Source organism: Gavialis gangeticus, unplaced genomic scaffold, assembly GCF_001723915.1.
Source record: "Gavialis gangeticus isolate Ggan-Ray unplaced genomic scaffold, GavGan_comp1, whole genome shotgun sequence".
Taxonomy (NCBI): Eukaryota; Metazoa; Chordata; order Crocodylia; family Gavialidae; genus Gavialis; species Gavialis gangeticus.
Genome location: NW_017728992.1, coordinates 149,169,674 through 149,175,723, shown reverse-complemented (window position 1 = coordinate 149,175,723; position 6,050 = coordinate 149,169,674). Strand labels below are relative to the sequence as shown.

The window sequence follows — 6,050 nt, the reverse complement described above, 5'->3', positions numbered from 1 at the left end:
GGGGGTAGGCACTGCCCGGGCAGGGTGGGGGAGGGGCAGCTTCCGCTACTGGTTGCACCCTGAGAGGACCGGAGGGGCGTGCCCTGGGATCTGTGTGGGGTGGGACGGGGTGGGCTGCAGCCGGAGCTGTGCAGGCTCCTTGTTGGGGTCAGGAATTGGAAAGGGCTCCAGTGGCACTGGGAGGATGCTGCATCCAACCCAAATTTCACCGCAGCTCAGTTCCCAGCACTGCCACCGTCAGCTGCCCAGCGCTCCTCTGGCTCTTCCTGGTGTGTGGGTGGATGCAGGGCTTTGAGCTGGGGTTGTGGCTGGCAGTGGCAGCCCTGAGAGCAGAACGGTGATGAAATTTGGGGTGGATACAGCATCCTCCCAGTGCTGCCAGCCCCCACTCTGAGCCTAGCCCCTGCCAAGAAAAGCCCCATGTAGCCCTAGCTGCAGTACACCCCATTCTGCCCCATGCAGCTCTGGGGCACGCTCTCCCCTCCCCTCCACCCTCTCAGGGTGCAAGCAGTGGCGGGAGCCAACCCCCCTTCGCCCTGCCCCCTACCTCATCATGGGGGTCATTGATCTGTCCACCCACGCCCCTCCCCTCCACTTCCACCACACTGGACTTTCCAGCTGGAGGCAGCTGTATTGGAAATCAGATCAGTATCAGCTATCGGTATTGGTCCCAAAAATCTCTATCATTGTACCCCTACTATTTATAGTTTCAAACCTAGCCTGGTTCATAATTAACCTAAGCTTCACTAAAATATATAGTCTATATGCAATATTTTTCTTATAAAAAGTCTTTTGGCAACCCATCACTCCATATATACATAAATAATTTCCTTGGGACTGTAACAAAAAAAAAATCTTCTTTGCAGTGAATAAAGAAATTCTGCTTTTATCTTGTCTCTACATCCATAGAAGAATCTGGAAGATTTTAAATCTGGGGAAATATACAGTGTAAAAATAAAATGTCCTATTTCTCCTAGGTTTCCTTACTCCTGTGTTTCTTATCTGAAAGTGTTCTCCATCTTATGACTAAAAGAGTCATTTTAATGAGTTCTTCATTATTGCTCTCTTCAGTCAAAAAGATCCATACCAATCTCAGGCTCTTTGCTTGATGTCAGGGTCCCTAGACAGAGGCCCTGGACATTAGTAGTATCTTTACATATCTCCAAACCTCATACAGCTACCTGCTTTTGTCCTGAGGACATATTCTCCTTGTGGAGGTGGGAGCCAAGGACTTCCATAATATGGAGGCAGCTCAAATAATACAATAGACTATATTACTATATATATTTAGCATCAAAATGATTTCATTCTTCATTCACTGTAGATATGGTATGGTGGGTGATGCATAAGCAAGGATTATATCAGAATCTATGTTTTCTTCAATATCTATCACGTAATATGAATGACATCCTTGAGCTGTAGGAAAAATAGTATAATACTGTATTTTAATATTTGGGAAACAATGTATAATTTCCTAATTACAGACTTTATCATAATGCCCATGTAAATAAAAGCAAAGGTTAATTTGTGCATGTAGTCCTCACCTTTGCTATTATTCCTCACTTGAGCATGCTAAAGGTGTGTGTATAGGTCAGGCTTTTCTAGCCTATATTTAGGTTCCTAACTAAATGGTTTGCCTTGGGAAGTGCTAATCATCTAGCACTGCACTGCTGCCTCAAAGCATCTAGAACTGATGTATCAGTTTAGGAAGAGGATTGTAAAAGGGAGATCAAAACAGAACAAGCTAATTTAAAACACAACAGTTTTTGCATATTGATGTTTCTGTTCCTTCTATGGGTTGGTAATGTTCTTTGAGCTTTTGTTCACATCAATTACAAGTATGTAATGCTTTTAAATATAGATCACTTTCACTTAAGCACAGTGCTATTACAATGAATGGAAGTTTTGCTCTTGTCCTAAATGAATATAGAAATACAACCAAAGTAATGGGAGTCTACAATTAGGCATGATCTGCCCAGGTTTTGCCTCAGTAGACCTATTCTGATGAGGGGTGTGAATTGTACCAAAGTAATTGTGCTGGTGCAACTTCTAATGTGGATAATAAACTTGTTAATACCAGTACCAGCCTTAGACTGGTATAGACTGCTCCTATTTCTTTATGGCAGTAAGCCATTCCTGTATATGCAGATTTACTATTATAAAATCTTGGTCTGTACACTGTTACTCTGTTTTTCAAAGGGGTTGTTAATGTAGTTACAGTACATACAGGAGAAACTAAATCTATATTTTACATTATTATATCCTTAAAAATAAAAACAACAGTGACCTTAGTTTCTAGGGCTGACATGTCCTGGGCTATGTTCTAAACTTGTGATTGTAGCACAGGTAAACATACCCTTGCTGGTTTTCATTTAGCCAGCCTAGACATAGGGGTGGTAACTAGGGTATGTTCCCAGAGCTCCCATTGAGCTTCCAGGCTGGTTGCTACCTTGTGCTGAAGCTAACCCTGTTTTCCTAGTTAGTATACCCATGCTAGTTATATTTACTAGGGATACCCTTTCTTTTTATACCCACACCTTCATTTTGTTGTGTAGACATATTCTTTCATAGAGACAGATTTAGCACACTAGTAATTCCATTAAACTGGATCAGAACACTCAATATAAATAGATCAGCTGTAAAAAAATGAAAACAAAAATAATGGATTTGTCATCCTTTCATCTTTTTCATTTATGAGCACCAAGAAAATGTCCTAGATTTTAGACTATAATAGGTATTTTGATCGTGAAATGCCATAGTATCAAAAAAATCATATTATTTGAAATTTAAAAAGCCTAAGTGTAATCTAAACAAGTGGCTGTTGGATCACTTATATATAGCTTATGGTTCTGAACCTGATTTGTAATGATCTGGATGTGAATTAAAATGAAGAATAATAAAACACCCTTAGAAGTTCAGAAAAGGCCGAATGAAATTCATCTCTGTCCAGAGGGATGGCACAAAAACTACACAAATTAAATCTCGTATAAGGTTTATAGTGGGGCTGCCAGTGATCCACAGTCCTCTGTGCTAGGGTGAATTTCATCCTTTGTGAATATTGAAAGCGGGAGTTGGGCCTTCCTGACAATATCACACTGGTTTCATTTAATAATAGGTTATATGGGGTTTTAAAGCACATAGTGATGATGGTGGGAGAAAGGGGCGGGGGGAGAGGGGAGGTTAGTCCTTCAGTTTAAGAGCTGTAAGAATCTTAACCTCACAGCACCTTCATGGAGTGACCTAAAAACAAACCCCTGTACAATTACAGTAAACTTTTTTTTTTCATCTTCCCTCTAACATTGCCATTTTGAATGTAGGAACTGGTACACTTTATTCCCAGGAGTGACCCTCGAGGACAGAACAGGGAAGGAAAGCAGGGAACTGTGTGATACCTGCTCTGTGCTCATACATATCCAAATCTTCAGTCCCAGCATGTGTTCATTCTCACAGCCTTCAGAAAGAAGTGCAAAACTCACTTCTTTGGCTTATTGTTCCCACAGCAACAACTAAAAACAGCAACAGAGAGAGAAGGAAGGACAAGTACAAATAAATACAGTTGCAGCTGTATTTGCAGTGCTTGCAATATGGAATATTAGTGAGACCTCTAAAGGCAGAGGTAACATTATTTAGTTACCTAGTTATTTGCAGAGGCATAAAGAGGACTGCTGTATTTCTAAGTCACAAATTTGAAGGTGCAAATTTGAAAACAGATCTTGATTAAAGGTGGGCATTTATGAAGATTTCCTTTTCAAAATCAAAATGCTGATGAAAAATTCAGTGTTCTCTAATTTAAATGTGTAGTTTCTAAAGATGTCCATCCCTACAGTCTGCTGAGATCAAAGTATTACTTTTAAAACATACCATTTAAAAAGATTTTATTACTATAACAATGGCAATGTGTTTTTAAAAATTCCTTAGTGGAAAAGTTATGTATCATTTGGAGTTTTTATAGTATGGTACGAAAAGGCACCAATTTTTCAACTATTAAGTTTTATTGAATACATTTTCTCCAAGCATCAAATCTCATAATCCTGACTTTACACTGATTTACATCTGCTTCTTTTTCCAGAAAAAAACACATAAACCAAATAGCAGAAATTAAATAATAAGGACTATCTGACGATCTGTATAGTAAACAATTTTACACTGGATGATTATGTGGCATATGGAATAATGTAGTATCAGTTAGCAGGGCTGGTATTGGAAACTGTAGAGAGGTGTACTACTTCCTCTGGGTTTCCTCAGAGCCAGAAACTAGACAAGCATAGTGTCTTCTGAGCTGTGTAAGTGCAATAGGAGCATAACCACTGCTACATCTTTGAAAGAAAACAGCATTTACAATTACCTCTCCTCTCCCATCTCTATCTGGTTCCCTTTTCAGTGTGTAGAAAGGTTGGTAGCTAGCAGTTTAGATACTGTCAATCTAATCCTCAGATTCCCTGAACGTGCAGTGGCTGATTGTGGAGAAACAAAAGAGGGTCTTTTCATCAGTGCCTTTTAAAAAGAAAATGAAGACAGATAAATTCCTCCCTGAACAAACTGTTTACTAGATAGCAGTAGAATGCTTTCCGTGGTACAATAAATGCAATTGTAAGTCTATAGGATATCATCCATCATTCATCCATCTATCCTTCTATGTACGCACCAGTATATGGTATGGAAGGTGAACTCCTTTTAAAGGTATGACTTTCTTCAGACACCATTACTAATCATGCTAATTAACTTTCCTACACTTTAAAAAGCCTGTTCAGAATCAAACATTAGAAGAAATCATGTGCATATACCAAATATTTTTTCTAACTCCATGTGACTTTAACAAACCACAGTCCATTATCACTGAAGCACTGAACAGTCATTCTACATTTGCAAGCATCTTCCTGGCAAATTTCAAGCATCTGAAGTCTCCCACTGATCCTCTGTTCTGTTTTAAGAAAGTTTTTGAATAATAGATGTGTAACATTTAATTTATATTGTACATTATATTCTATATTATGTTTATAACACAGACATGCACACAGAGACATATATATCCCATTGGATAATGGGAAAAATAAGTTTCTTACTCTTAATGTTTTTATACTGGCACAATGGATGAACCATACATCCCTGTATGTGTGTGAATACACACACACACACGCACATGCACTCTATATTCTATAGAAATATAAGTGTGAATGTGTGTTTTTTACTCTTTTTTGCTTTTTTTTTTCAAAATGGCTTAACCATTTTAATTTAAACTTACAATATGTTCTCTGACTAGTATCAAGGCAACCACATTTCAGGGAGAATGGCAACACTTTTAGAAACTTGTAAGCAATGATCTCTTAGATTGAAACTTGCTCAACCTTCACTATACGTCCTTATACAATTTATACAACTGTGCGATATATATGTGTGTGTATGTGTGTGTGTATACGTATATATATGATAGTTATAATAGAATACACTGTTACATACGTTTAACTTTTCATTGTTGAAATGAGTCCAAAAGCTAAACTGATGAAGAGCAGAAGAGAATATCACTCGTATCATTAGCTGGTAAAATAACAAAGTGAAAATTAAGCAATAACAAAAAAGAATAGTAAATTAGATTTATAATATCTTTTTCTTCTTCCTGTGTAACTAAAAAACCTGCTGATCATTTTGTAGAACATAGTTTTAGCATCTGTAATATGGCAAGTCAACAGTAAGAATGAAATCCATGTTGAGCTTTAAACAATGTACACATGAAACACAAATTGATGGCTATCAAACGTATATTATTTTCTTGAAAACTTGCCAAGTTAGACTTTTAGGGCATCTTCACACATCCTTTGGTGTCAGAGGGAAGGAGTGCTTTAATTAGAGTGGCTGTTGGGAGCCATTCTAATTAAAGCACCTGTAGCATCTTGTATATTCAGCATCCTGCACTTGAAAACGGCAGAGGAGGTGCTTTAACTAAAGGTCGTTCAACAAGCTTTAGTTAAAGTACCCCTGTAACCATTCTGAAACAGGGGACCCTGAATACATGTGATGCCAAAGCTGCTGGTGCCTGCTAATTAGCACGCATC

General features: G+C 38.4%; 1 protein-coding gene across 1 annotated transcript in view; it reads left to right on the top strand.

Moving 5' to 3' along the window:
- The window catches only part of MMP16 (matrix metallopeptidase 16), a 383,499-nt gene that overhangs the window by 272,906 nt on the left and 104,543 nt on the right, over positions 1-6,050 (top strand). The window lies entirely within an intron of this gene.